At 45.1% G+C, this 15,142-nt stretch overlaps 1 long non-coding RNA gene across 1 annotated transcript; it reads right to left on the bottom strand.

The window, feature by feature from the left end:
* Positions 1-4,759: 4,759 nt before the first annotated feature.
* LOC144614158 (uncharacterized) lies at positions 4,760-11,946 on the bottom strand. Its single transcript, XR_013551738.2, has 3 exons — positions 10,463-11,946; positions 9,506-9,700; positions 4,760-6,075 (listed from the first exon to the last, which is right to left on the bottom strand). It is a non-coding gene; the product is annotated as an uncharacterized LOC144614158 (long non-coding RNA).
* Positions 11,947-15,142: the final 3,196 nt, after the last annotated feature.

The following is a 15,142-nucleotide window of genomic DNA, read 5'->3' as shown; positions in this document are numbered from 1 at the left end:
GCCGCCCGGCCCCCGCCTTATAAGGCAGCGACAGCTGCAGGCGGAGGAGCCCGGGGCCACCCCGCCGGCTGCCCGGAGGAGGAGGCTCCGCGGGCCCCCCACTCCGCGAGCCTCCCCGCCCGGCTTCAGAGAACTCTTGTAGCCAAGGGACCCCAGCGGCTGTCCAGGGCTCTCCAGGTGCGGCCTGGGAGCCGGGACCTCCCGGATCTCTCAGCCCCGAGCTGCCCCTCTCGGGACGCGGAACGGGGGTAGGGCAACCGCTAAGGCGCTTTGAGGACCGTGGTGCTCACTGTCGCGCGTCACCAGGGGTTCGGGGCTCTCCCCACCTCGGCCTGGCCCCCAGAGACACTTCAGGCTCCGGGTGCGCCGCCTTCCCCTCCCCAGCGACACTGGGCTTCCCAGGACATGGCCTCTGGTGCGAGTCCGAGTTGGAGTTCCGGCACGCACCCCGGAACGCCCTGCGTCGACCCTCCCGGGGAGGCTGCCGCTGCCCTGCTCTGACCGGTGGGCCTGTCCCTCATTCCTATCAAACCAAGCCGAATCCCCCAGCCCTGAAGTCTGGCTCCAGACTTGTCTCTTCAAATCCTTAACTTCATCCCATGCTCCAGTCAAACTAAACTTTATATTCCCCAAACATGTAGGAGACTTCTTACCTCCTTGTTTTTGCTGGTGCTGGCTCATCTCTGCCCATTCAAGTCCTACTCATCCCTCAGGGCCTTTGGGTCCTTGTAACCTCCTTTCTTGACCTTGGGGGCAGTGGTCAGTACACACCTGGCACTGGGGAGACAGGGTCTCTGTCACGGCCCCACCCCTGTGTGAGTAGAGGACTTGCATGAAGACACAGCCTGAGTCACCTGTGTGACTCCCCAGAGTACCTCCTAATTAAAGGAAGCTAAATTTAAGTAGGACCTTTCAATAAATGGGCACTGGAGTGAACTGATTTGCTGATTTGCAATACCCAGGTCTTCAAATGTCCAGTAGGGCAAGGGTCCTCTCTACTCCCTCCCCCTGTGTCAGGCTTTCAAACAGTGGTGGAGGGTTAGAAAGAGTGGCCCACCCTGACTCAAAGGGACTTTTGGTACTAGGCGGAGATCCAACCTTTTATGTCCAATGCCCTGTCCCATGTTGCCTACGTCCCCCTTGAAATGACCAAATGAACCCAGTAGGAAGAATTCCGTATCACCTCTAGAATCTGGAGAAAAGCCTCTCCATCTTAACCAAAAGTTCAAGGCCAGGAGTGGAGATAGCTGAGCACAGTGGAGCCACTCACTGCCTGTTGAGGGGGACCACCAAGTTTCACTCCCATTTCCTTGTATGGAGATAAGGGTGGTCTTGGGGTTTGGGGGGGGGGGCGGAGGACAAAATCCCAACTTAGCGGCGTCTTTGGAGTCTGTGTGGGGTGGGACGTTGTGGACTGTAGAGCCAGCCTTAGCAGCAGGCACGTGGAAGGGCAAGTGTGCCGAGTGGGGTCAGGGCAGTGCCAAAGTTGCCCCCTTCCAAGGGCTGGAGGGGGAGCCACTGCCCAGCTGGTTCCAGTGGGTACTTAGGCAACAGAGACAGAGCAATGGCCACAAAGGTCAGACACAAGAAATGCTTGACCCAAGCTAGGACTTCTTTTCTGTCTTATGTCCTATTTAAGAACTGCTTACCTATTCCAAGATCATGAAATGTTTCTGTTTTCTTCTAGAAGTTTTAAAGTTTTAGCTCTTAAATTTAGTTTTAGCTCTTACCTTCATTCTAATTAGGGTGTGTAGTATGAAGTCAGGATTATAACTCTCTCCTTATCTGGCATATGAATCCCCACTTGACCCAGCATCATTTCTTAGATCTTTCTTTCCCAACTGGCCATATATATGTGGGCCCTCTATTCTGTTCCAGTGATCTATACACGTAGTTTTACATTAACACCACACTGTCTAGTTTGCTGCAGCCTTATAATAAATTTTGAAATCAAGTAGTGTAAATCCTCTTTCTTTTTCTTTTCAGAGTTGTTTTGTTCATTTTAAGTTTTTTGCATTTCCATACGGATTTTAGAATCAGCTCATCAATTACTGTAAAACAAACAAAAAACTGCTGGGATTTTGATTGGGATTGCCATGAATACACAGATAAACTGACCCCTTAAGAAAATTGAGTTGCTGGTCCATCACCATGGTGTAACTTTCTGTTTATTTATATCCTCTTTAAGCTCTCTCAGTATGTTTTGTGGGGTGTTGCTCTGTATTTAGTTTTCTCTTCTTGTAATGTCTTTTTCAGATTTGGGGATCAACACTGGCCTTATTAAACACTGGAAAGGGTTCTCTCTACTATTTTTTGGAAGAGTTTGTATAGAATTAGTATATTTCTTTCTTAAGTATTTGCTACACATCATCGGTGAAGCCATCTAGGCATGGAGGTGTTTTTCTTTTGGGGGGGAGGAAGGGTTTTAAATCACAAATTCAGCTTTGTTAATAGATATAAAATCATCCAAATTGCCCTTTACTTCTTGAGTGAGCTTTGGTGACTCGTACCTTTTAAGAATTTGTGTATTTCATTCACCTAAGTGGTGGAATTTATATGCCTAAAGTTGCCAATATTGTTATTCTTTAACTGAATGATGTCTGATGGTGACCCTTTATTCATTTCTGATATTTGTAATTGGTGTCTTCTAAAGGCTTATCAATGCAGTTGAAATTCATTATTTGTGGATTCTGTATTTATGAATTCACCTACTTGCTAAGATTTTTTTGTAACCCTCAAATCAATACCTGCAACGCTTTCAGATGTTGGAAAACATGCACAGACACTGAAAAGAAATTGAGGTGCCCAACACACAGGTTCCCAGCTAAGGCCAAGAGGAGTCGCCATGAGATGGCTCTCACACTGCAAACAAATGCCCTTTTCGTCGTCTATTTAATGCCAGATCTGGGGCATTTTTGTGGTTTTTGTTGGTGGTTTTGCTGTTTAAAATGGTCCCCACGAGGGGCGCCTGGGTGGCGCCTGGGTGGCGCAGTCGGTTAAGCGTCCGACTTCAGCCAGGTCACGATCTTGCAGTCCGTGAGTTCGAGCCCAGCGTCAGGCTCTGGGCTAATGGCTCGGAGCCTGTTTCGATTCTGTGTCTCCCTCTCTCTCTGCCCCTCCCCCGTTCATGCTCTGTCTCTCTCTGTCCCAAAAATAAATAAAAAACGTTGAAAAAAAAATTTTTTTTAAATGGTCCCCACGAGCAGTGCTGAAGCGTTGTTTAAATGCAAGAAGGCTGTGGTGTGCCTTATGGGGAATATGTATGCGTTAGATAAAGTTTGTTTGGGCCTGAGTTAGAGTGCTGTGGGCCATGAGTCCCATGTTCATGAATCAACAATATGGATTAAATTAGGTGTCTTTAAAGAGAGACACACATAAAACCAGGCTATTACTGATCTGCTGACATAATGTTGTGGCCAGAGGCTGGCACAACCTAACCCTGTATTCTCCCTAGCAGCAGTGGCTCAGTGTTCTCTAATTCAGTGTCCCCCACAACTTTATAGAACATAACTCCTGCAAATAATGAGAAGCAATTGTACTATTGATCTCAACGATCCAGCTTCTTGTTTCATTGGTTTTCTCTATTGTTTTTCCATTTACTATTTCATTGATTTTTATGTTTATTACTTTTTTTTCCTGCTTACACTGGGTTTAATTTGCTCTTCTTTTTCCAGTTTTTAAAGGTAGAAGCTCAGGTCATTCACTGTAAGCCTTTCTTCCTTTCTAGCATAAACATTTAGTGCTATTAATTTCCCTCAAAGACTGTTTTTAGCTGCTTGTTACTAAATTTGATACGTTGTGTTTTCATTTTTATTCAGCTCAAAATAATTTCTAATTTCCCTTGTGATGTATTCTCTCTTGACTTATAGTTTATTTTAAGTGTTATTTGCTTTCCAAATATCTGGGAAAGTTCCAGATATCTTTCTGTTATTGATTCTCACTTTAGTTCTGTGTGGACAGAGAATATACTTTGTATGACTTCAATCCTTTCATATATTTCCTGAGAATTGTTTTATGGCCCCGAATGTGACTTTATCTTAGTAAACATTCTATGTATATATCTCCTGATATTATAACCAGTTCTGCTTTGTGTACTTTGAACCTTTTTATTTGAAGCATAAACATTGGTAATTCTTATTATCATTTTGATAAATTAGCTTACTATTCTGAAAGGACTCTATCTCTGGTAACAATGCTTCCTGTGAAATCTACTGTGTCTGATATTAATATAATTAAATCATTATAGTTTGTTTTTTTGTTTTGTTTTGTTTTGTTTTTTAGCTTTCTTTTCATTAGTATTAGTAGGCTTATCTAATTTCAACCCTTTAACTTTTTTCCTTGTTTCAGCAGCTTGGGAGACTACTGTTCCCATAGAAGAATGCCATTTGCCTTTATGTTTCTTTATGTAGTTTTAGTGGCATAACTTGATTTTGATGTATTTTGAAGGTTATATGTATTGAGTGGTATAGAAATATAGAAAACAAAAATGTGTACAAATATGCAGAAATGTATACTTTTTTGCTTTACTGCAACATTGTTCACACTAAGCCCCTTGCAACTGAATGCTCTGTAAATATAAAAATGTAGACTTCGTGTGAACGATGTGTGGCCTTGGATAAGTTCCTTGACTCAGTTTTCTCCTCTGTAAAATGGGGATAGTAATAGTACCTCCCTCATACAATGGTTGTGAAGATAAATGAGCTAATACATGGGAAGTACTTAGAACAGTTCTTTTAAAAAAAATAATTATTGGGGCGCCTGGGTGGCTCAGTCGGCTAAGCGTCCGACTTCGGCTCAGGGCATGATCTCGCGGTTCGTGAGTTTGAGCCCCGCGTCGGGCTCTGTGCTGACAGCTCAGAGCCTGGAGCCTGTTTCAGATTCTATGTCTCCCTCTCTCTGACCCTCCCCTGTTCATGCTCTGTCTTTCTCTGTCTCAAAAGTAAATAAACGTTAAAAAAAAAAATAATAATAATTATTATTAATTTTGGTCTAGTGCAAGCAGGGAGGAGCACAGAGGATCTGAGGTGGGCTCTTTGCTGGCAGGCTGACAGCAGTGACCCTGATGTGGGACTCGAACTCAAGAACTGTGGGATTGTAACCTGAGCTGAAGTTGGATGCTCAACCAACTGAGCCACCGGGGTGCCCCTCTCAGAACAGTTCTTGACATGGAGTAAGCGCTATGCAAGTGTTTACGACCACTCCACGCTTTAACTTCTAACTGATCTGTTTCATTACATTACAAATGAGCAGCTGTAGTTGACAAGATGTAGTTGGGTCCTTCCTTTTATCCAGTCTGGCAATATCTTGTCTTTTAATTTGCGTTAAGACCATATAAACTTGATAACTTTATTTTCAAATTTCTAGGGAACAAATACCAATACCCCAGTATTAGTCTTTAAAGCAAACCATGATAAATTCCTGAAAGTGGAACCATTTAGTCACATTTTCTGGGCACAACGTAATGAAACTAAAACTTAGTAACAGAAGGTTAACTGACAAATTCTGAACCATTTATATGTTTTTTTAAATCCCTCCACTGAAAGGCAAAATCAAAGCGGATGTTCAGAGACGAATGACAATTAGAATACGAACTGGAATGTTTAAGCGCATGGAGCATGGGCCTGAAGCCAGGTGTACCTCACCCGAGTTCTGGCTCTGCTGCCGCCCGCTCTCTGTGACTCTCATCCAGGTCAATAGATAGATAGATAGATAGCAATACCTATCTTGGAGGATTTTTTTCTGACTAAATAGATGACACTTAGCACTCTTTAAATGTCACTGATGTGTGTGTGTGTGTGTGTGTGTGTGTGTGTGTGAGACATTTCCCAGTCACAGTTTAGATCTGTGAAAAGGGAACTCTGTTTCTCTGTCTGGATCCAGCCCCAATTCTACTGATGGTAGAAAACTTAAACTTGAGCACTGAGGGAAACTCAGTCACTTCTTACTTTAGTCTCTTGGGGATTAATACTCAAGCAATCCACACTCTTTCCTGGCTCTCTCCACATCTCTGCGTCAACTTCTCCAGACTCGGATTCCTGGGCAGGAACATCTGTTTGGCGGAGCTGGGACCACATGCTTTGGGAAGGAGAACAAAGAATGAATGTCTACCCTCCTGCAGCTTCAGTAGTTAGGTGCAAGATCTTTTACACGCCAATAGAGATTTCTCCACACCCCGAGCGGCCCAAACCCAAACCCAGCAAATGTGGATAAGATCTCCCTTTCCAGAAAGAGGAATTTTGTTTCTGTCCTAAATTCTGTTTCCCCAGAATGTGCTGTGTCCCATGACTCAGTCCTTCTCAGTCGAAGCTCTTGTATTGTTATAAACTCTTCCCCAAACTATAGTTTAAGATTCACACTATGCGTTAAGCCCTTCAGGTTTTGGCTCCATTCTGCAGAGGTTTTTAGAACAAATAATTCACTGTAATAGCTCAATGAGTAGAAAGCCAGGGCAACTAGAAATTTAATACCTTGGCAGAAAATCTCATTTCATCCTCTTATGCTGTCCTTATTATCGTTGTTAGAAAATATATGGGATGCAGCCAAAGCTGCACTTAGAGAAAAATACATAGTATAATAAATATGAGCACCAACTTTAAGTTAGAACAGGATTCAAAATATCCCTGCTCTGCTACTTACCATCCATGTGACCTTGCAGAAATTCTTTAACTATCAAGGCTTAGTTGCATAATGGTGTCAATAATATTACAGTTTATCCCTGAACAACATGGTGGTTAGAGGCACTGACTACCCCCATGCAGCCAAAAATCTGCGTATAACTTTTTACTCTCCAAAAACTTAACTACTGTTGACCAGAAGTCTTACCAACAGCTTAAAACAGTCGATTAACACACAGTTTGTATGTTGTGTATTATATACTGTATTCTTACAATAAAGCAAGCTAGAGAAAAGAAAATGTTATTGAGAAAATCGTAAAGAAAATACATTTACAGGACTGTACCCTATTTATTGAAAAAAAATCCATGTAAAAGTGAACCCACTCAGTTCAAACCTGTGTTGTTCAAGGTAAACTGTATTTGCTTCATAAAGACTTTGTGAGAATTGCATGAGATAATTCCTTTAAAGTACTTAATACTATGCCTGTGTGAAAGGAATTCTTGAATAAACTTGAGAAAGTGGTCCAAGAAACTTTTTGGTCATTCTTGGCCACTTGTCACATGACCATTCTTCCAGTGGAAACTTTCAGTAGAAGAGTGTGATACACAAGGCTCAAGCTGTTTTGGTTCCATGAGATAATAGATGTAAGATACAGAGGCGCTTGGGTGGTTCAGTTGGTTCAACGTCCGACTTTGGCTCAGGTCATGATCTCACGGTTCGTGAGTTTGAGTCCCATACCAGGCTCTCTGCTGTTGGCACAGAGACCGCTTTGGATTCTCTGTACCCCTCCCTCTCTGCCCCTCCCCCATTGGTTCTCTCTCTCTCTCAAAGTAAGCTTAAAAAATAGAGGTAAGATACAACTGAGCGTGGAGTATTTTCTTAGATTTTACATTTTGCTGATTTGCAGTGTAGTATTCCTGACAACACATAGACCAAGTTTATCTCTCAGTGCTCCAAATGAGAACAACAAGCTGTAGTTAGGTGACGTCACCGTCAATCTTGGATAAGCAACTGGAAGGTAGGAAGGTAGAAGGGAAGGAAGTCGTTGCCACATCAGATCTATAGAGCTAAACTGCAGATGAGCCTCTGATTGTCCTCCCTAAGAGAGGGAGCTCTTCTGAAAACCGGTAAGGAGAGAAGCTTCACCATCAAAGGGCTGAGGAAAATGTATAGTGACTTACTTAATCCTTTGATTTGAAAATAAAGGGACTCTAATGAAAATCCCTTCTTATTGACATTTGTATTGTTACAGACCTGGTGCTTGTGTCCCTCTAAAATTCATGTGTTGAGGGGCGCCTGGGCGGCTCAGTCGGTTAAGCGTCCGACTTGGGCTCAGGTCATGATCTCGCGGTCCGTGAGTTCGAGCCCTGCGTTGGGCTCTGTGCTGACCGCTCAGAGCCTGGAGCCTGTTTCAGATGCTGTGTCTCCCTCTCTCTCTGCCCCTCCCCCGTTCATGCTCTCTCTCTGTCTCAAAAATAAAGAAACGTTAAAAAAAAATTAAAAAAAATAAAATTCATGTGTTGAAACCTAATCCCCAATATGATGGTATTTGGAGGTGGGCCTTTGAGTAGTGATTAAATCATGGGGGTGGAGTCCTCACGAATGGGACCAGTGCCTTTATTTACTTATTTATTTATTATTATTATTTTTAATGTTTATTTATTTTTGACAGAGATAGAACGTGAGCAGGGGAGGGGCAGAGAGAGGGAGACACAGAATCTGAAGCAGGTTCCAGGCTCCGAGCTGTCAGCACATCTGCACAGAGCATGATGCAGGGCTTGAACTCACGAGCTGTGAGATCATGACCTGAGCCGAAGTTGGACGTTTAACCGCTTAACCGACTGAGCCACCCAGGCACCCCTGATTTGATTTGATTTTAGAGAGAGAGAACTCAGGAGCAGAAGGGGAGATGGGGAGGGAAAGAGAGAGAGGGAGCGGGTGAGAGAGAGAGAGAGAGAGAGAGAGAGAGAGAGAGAGGGAATCTTCAGCAGGCTCCATGATCAGCACAGAGCCTAACTCAGGGCTCACTCCCATGACCCTGGCATCATGACCCGAGCTGAAATCAAGAGGTAGACAACCAACTGAGCCACCCAGGCGCCGCAGAACTGGTGCCCTTATAAGAGATCTGAGAGAGTTCCCTCTTCCTTTCTGCCATGTGAGCACACAACTAGAAGTCAGACTGCAACTCAGAAGAGGGCCCTCATCAGAACCCCACCTGCTGGCATCCTGACCTTAGACTTCCAGCGTACTGACCTGTGAGAAATAAGTTTCTGTCGTTTATAAGCCACCCAGTCTATGGTAGTTTGTTACAGCAGCCCAAGGTGACTCAGATAATGTATCTTAGAATTCTGAACCTTACCCTTACTAAATTATAAAAGCAATCAATTACCTAATTTCGGGCCTGAAGAGAGAAGGCTGTTCCTTGACCTTTGAAAAATGCCCCTAGGAGCACTTGGGTGGCTCAGTCAGTTAAGCATCTGACTTCACCTCAGGTCACGGCCTCGTGGTTCGTGAGTTCGAGCCGGACTTCGGGCTCTGTGCTAACAGCTCAAAGCCTGGAGCCTCCTTCGGATTCTGTGTCTCTCTCTTTCTGCCCCTTCCCCCCTCATGCTTTTTGTCTCTCTCTCCCTCTCTCTCAAAAGAAAATAAACATTTAAAAAAAAGGAAAAACAAAAGAAAAATGCCCCTAAAGTGGCCTGAAACATGACTGATAATATAAATATTATTATACTAGTTATTTTAAAAGAAAAATAACAAACTAGGTGTGGATGAAAGCAGCTAGACAAATTACAAAAAATAAAGAAAAGTACCATAAACAAATATTGAACTATAGTTACTGAATGAATGCTGAAGTATTTGGGGGCAAAATGTACCAGTGATTGCAACTTACTTTGAAACACATAAAAAAAATAAGATGGGGAGCGCCTGGGTGGCTCAGTCTGTTGAGCGTCCGACTTCGGCACGGGTCATGATCTCGCAGTCTGTGCGCTCGAGCCCCGCGTCGGGCTCTGTGCCGACAGCTCAGAGCCTGGAGCCTGCTTCTGATTCTGTGTCTGCCCCTCCCCTGCTCATGCTCTGTCTCTCTCTGTCTCAAGAATAAATAAAAACATTAAAAAAAAATTAAAAAAAAAAGATGGGTGGATATATGGATAAATAGTGATAAAGCAAATATAGTAAAGTGTCTGTTGTAGAACCTAGGTGGTGAGTATATGGATTTTCCCTTTCAAATTGCAAGTTTGAAATCTTCCATTATAAAGTGCTTAAAAATTAATTGATATAGAAATTAATATAGTTAAGAACAGAAAATTATGCCTTAGAACAAAGAAAAAGAGAATTGAAAATACATCCTAGAGCTGGAAAACATATCAACTGGATAAAACTCTATGAAATCAAATAAAAAAAAGTCTAAAAAAGGGGAGAAAACTCAAATGTACTACATTAGTAATAAAAAAAGGGGATATAATCTTTTTTCAGAAGTGGTCAGAAAAATAATATTGTCAACCCTCCACTAGTAGTTTTTCTGAATTGGGCAATTTTCTAGGAAAATACAAATTACTAAGATATATCTAAAAGAGAAAAAAATCTGGGGCACCTGGGTGGCTCAGTTGGTAAAGCATTCTACATCAGCTCAGGTCATGATCTCACAGTTCGTGAGATCAAGCCCTGCCTCAGGCTCTGTGCTGACAGCACAAGGCCGGCTTCAGATCCTCTGTCCCCCTCTCTCTCTGCCCCTCCCCTGTTCATGCTCTGTCAAAAATGAATAAGCATTTACATAAAAAGAGAGAGAGAGAGAAATCTAAATGAGCCAGTATAGCTATTTTTAAAAAGGGAAAATACCACTCCTTACCCAAACAGAGATGGACCCAAAATGGGTTTGCAGCCAAGTTCCATCAAACCTTTGAGAGAGAGATGATTCTAAGGTAGAAAACCTCCCCTGTTCATTCTAATGATTAGAATGATCTTGATTCCAAAATCTACAAAGTATAGCAAAAGAAAAAACAAACAAAAAAACCCCATAATGCAACATCATTTATGACTATAAGTGCCAGATTCAGCAAATTGAATCTAGTAGTGTATTATCTGAATAATACATTATGACCAAATAAAATTTATTTCAAGGGCATAAGGATGGTTTCATATTAAGAAGTATATTCGCAAGTTATACTCACAAGTCAAGGAAAAAATGTAAGCAGATGCCAAATATATCCTTGATATAATTCAATATTCATTACTGAGTTAAAAAAAAAACCTCTTATTTTTTCCTTAGCAGAATAAAGGGAAGCCCCCTGAAACAAACAGTAAAACATGTCATACCTGGGGGAGCTTGGGTGGCTGAGCCGGCTAAGCTTCCGACTTCGGCTCAGGCCATGATCTTGCAGTTCATGGGTTTGAGCCCCGCATCGGGCTCTGTGCTGACAGCTCGGAGCCTGGAGCCTGCTTCGAATTCTGTCTTCCTCTCTTTCTGCCCCTCCCCCACTCACTGTCTGTCTCTGTCTCTCTCAAAAACAAATACACGTTAAAAAAAATGCCATACTTGAACATGTCATGCTTACCAGTAAAACAATGTGACATTCCCATTAAAATCAAGAACATAGCAAGGTTTCCAGCAATCACCACTGTTATTCAACTTTGTTCTGGGGGTTCTAGCCAATACCAGGGCAAGAAAAAGATGTAAGAGGTATAGATATTGGGAAAGGAAGAGAGAAGAGGGCTTCCCCTTGGAAAAACCTAAGAAAATCCATTAAATTAATCTAAAATTTAAAAAATGATAGCCAGGGCCAAAAAAATGTTTTTAAAGAACCAATGCACACAGCACCAATAGCCAGTGAGACTTTATCATAGGGGCACGTTGAGAATAGCAGCGACAAAAGTACTGCATTTTAAAGCCCCCGGTATAGACGGACTTCACTAGACAGATGACCACAAGCATCTTGCTTTGAGGATGATATCCTTTCATCACGAGAACAGCCTGGGCTGTTTTAGCAAGAAAATGAATACCCTCACTCTTATGAGGGGTGATTACTCTCAGTGGCTGCTAAGTGGCTGGTGGGGAAGGTGAGCCGGTTCCAGAGCTCAGAGCTCAGGCCAGGGCTCACCCAACACTTCAGAGGCAGCAAACTATCCCAAGCGCTCCTGCCTGAAGGCAGCGTTTGTGTGACTAAAGAAGGTGCAGGGGGCCTGGAGGCTTTCTAGATCAGGGAGGGTGGGGAGTCTTGGAACTGGGGAGAGATGCTGGAAAATGATGCTGTGAAGGGCTGAGAGAGGAACAAGGAGGGGAGCGGCGTCAGGAAGGAAGGCATGTGCAGGGAGACACCTCCAGAGGGCTGAGCCGAGAGGCCTTCCCCATCTTGGGCGATGTGCTGGAGTGAGTGGCAGATACTGTCACATCTCCTCATCCTCTTACTTGGCGTTGTCCTGGCCTCCTGGGCTGGCACTTTTTTTTTTTTTCCCCTCCACTTCCTTCCCTAAATTGACTTGGCTCTGCTCTCGGTCGGTCGGGGAGGCTGAACTTACAGTTATGGCGACAGGCTTCCTTATCTTCAGGTTTCTGACTGGGTTCAGCAATGGTAGGAAATGGACGGACGGGCGCAGGAAATGGCGGTCCAGGCAGCGCTCTCCTTGTGTTCTGGTAACCACCCCGCTGCTTTGGGCTTCGGGGCCCTAGGGGCCCCATATTCTAGCTCACGCCTGCACTCTCCCTCTGGTTTCTTACACTCTGCTCACACCTTTGTGAATAGTCCCCTTATCAAGCCTTCGTCAAATTATCCTAATGGGGGGTGGGGGGCACCTGTTTTCCTGCTGGGCCGGGATCAGCGTGAAATTTTACCTGCTGGCTCAGGAAAGCAACTACTCACATCTCCAGCAGAGCTCAGTGCCAGATTGGTAGGGGGAAGACAGGTGAGGTGGTACTCAGGAAGAGGGTAGCATGTCACCTGATTACCTGGTGAGGTTCTGGCCAAGATGGGGCTTCCATCTGGCAGGAACGTGCCAACCAGCAGAGATAGTAGAAACGCCCCAAGTATGAAACCATGGTCTGGAACTTCTCCTCACAGCCTTGTGGGGTAACCACCTCTGCCCCCATGTGGACAGAAGCAGGATCCTGCCGTAATTAGCTACAGAGAGATCTTGGTACAGAGAAAACTCTAGAAGGATTCTGCACTCACTGGTAAAAGCAGGGGGAGGAAGGTGCATTGTGGGTAACTTTGTTTATATTTCCAGGTATCTTGGGGGAATGCACGTTATTTTTTATAATGAGAAAACAATACTGCGAACTTCACTTTGGAAAAATGAAAGTGTTTGGAGCTGGGGGCAGGGGTGTCATCATGCTTCCCCACGTGAAGGCTTCCTGCCTTACCCTTGCCCCCCACCAGCCTGACTTCCTGAGAACCTAACTAGACCTTAGACTTCGCAAGTGGTGTGTATGTGCACCATTTTGCTGTGGGCCAGTGAGAGAACAAGGTGAAAAGCGCTGCATAAACTATCATTCAAAGTGCTGGACAGGGGTGCCCGGGTGGCTCAGTCTGTTGAGTGTCCAACTCTTGATCAGCTCAGGTCATGATCTCACGGTCGGGGAGATGGAGCCCCGTGCTCTATGCTGACAGTGGGGAGCCTGCTTGGGATTCTCTCTCTCCCTCTCTCTCTGCCCCTCCCCTCAAACTAAATAAATAAACGTTAAAAAAGAAAGTGCTGGAGAGCTGTATCAGTCACTCTTATGATTCCCGTTGCTCCTTGGACTCGTCTATCAGTCACCAGCTAGTGTGCTTGCCTTGTCGGTCTGACCTGACACTGAACTTAGCTCACTCTGCCCATCCCCTGGTGTCCACCCTCGTGGCGTTCTCCCACGTGGCTGCCTCCATCTCTGAGCAGCACAAATCCTGCCCTGTTGCCTGTGCCAGGGAAGGCCCAGACCCGGCCTCGGGCCTTGGCTTTGCCCTGACTTGCTGTGCGACCCTGGGCTAGTACTTCTGCTCTCTGGGCCTATTTCCCTGTATGTACAAAGTGGAAATCTACCCCCCAGCTTCAAGATTGCTGGACTGGGGAAAGGAATTTCCCTAGGAATGATGCCTCTGCTGTCTCTTCCCCTCAGCTGGCAGAGCTCACAACTCAGGCCTCTTCCACAGCCGGGAGAGATGGGGAGGAGAGTATCCTGGAGCAGGGCCTCCGGTCCCTTTGGGAAATGAGTGCCCCCTGTGGGGTGTGTGGGTTTGACTCCCGCCAGTCCAGGGCTGAGGGAAAATCATCAATTCACATGAAGGAAAATAAAATGTTTTCTATGGATTTTGTGGCAAGGCCATCAGCATTGCTGGCAGGCTTCACTTTCCTCCCGTGGTAGAACTGAAACAGGACGAGGCCGAACCCTGAGAATGGGGGCCCAGGGGAAGCCTGGCACCCGGCCTGGCTCAGTTAATGTTTCCTCAGTAGAGTCTAGGATGTTCACAGGACACAGGAAGAGGAAGCACAGCCTGATAGCGAGATCAGTGGATGATCTCAAAGGTCTCTTGTGACACTGAAGCTTGATGGGCTCCACAGTCATCCGGGTTCACCAGCACAGCCAGGGGGGCAAGGGCAGAGGCTCTGGATGCCATTCTGGCCTGGCATTCGAGGCCGGCAGGACTGATCTGCCTGACACCGCCCCTTCCTAACTTGTCAGCTCCACCGTTCTGTCCCGGGGACCAACCCAGACTCTCCTGCCTCTGTACCTTCGCTCAAACTGTACCTCCTACCTAGAATGCATCTCCTGAAGTCACCTGGCAAAGCCCTTCTGTTTCTCTCAGGCCCAGCTCAAATCAAACCCTCTATAAGAAGCCTTCTGTCTTCTTCTTTCTCTCCTCCTTCTAACGCTTCCCAAGTCACTTTGTACAGTTAGATTACCTACTCCTGTCTCTCCAGGCAAACCATTACTAATGGCAATGCCACTCAGGAGCTCTTAGTTGACAGACTTTCTTACTAGAAACAAATGCCCCAAGGCTTGTACTGTAGCTGTCCTAATGACTGTGACTGATGCCAATAGTGGCCCCATGCCAAGCACACCAGCTCACTGAGAAGGGAGCCTAGGCTGGAGGAGGCCTAAGAGGCCTTTGCATTAGATGTGGGATTGGCGTTTTAAAATAACCAGGGAAGAGGCCTGAGAAATGGAATGAGGCTGTTTAAATAACTGGAGGTAAGTACTGAAGATACGGAGTCAGAGAACGTTGATGATGGGGTTCTGCTACCTAGTTGCAAACAGGGGTCTACCTAGCACAGCTGGGGCCAGTTACTGGGAAAATAAAACTATTTCCATGTTTACACTCTAACAAGTTGAGACTGCCAAGAAACTGGCTTTACCTGGAGGCAAATGCTGTTGGTGGCCTTTGCCTTCTTACTTGCCTTCCTGCACTTTGACTCCCCTTGGGCAGCGGAATGTTCAGTCCCTGACTGTCTAGCTATAAAAATGCTGTTCCCCTTGGCCAGTTGTCTATGGCAGGAATACGACGTGATCCTGGCCAAGGAGATACAAGGGACAACTGCCGAGGGATTTCTGAGAAAT

This window comes from Panthera onca, chromosome D4 (genome assembly GCF_046562875.1).
Source record: "Panthera onca isolate mPanOnc1 chromosome D4, mPanOnc1 haplotype 2, whole genome shotgun sequence".
Taxonomy (NCBI): Eukaryota; Metazoa; Chordata; class Mammalia; order Carnivora; family Felidae; genus Panthera; species Panthera onca.
This window is presented reverse-complemented; position numbering and strand designations above follow the sequence as displayed.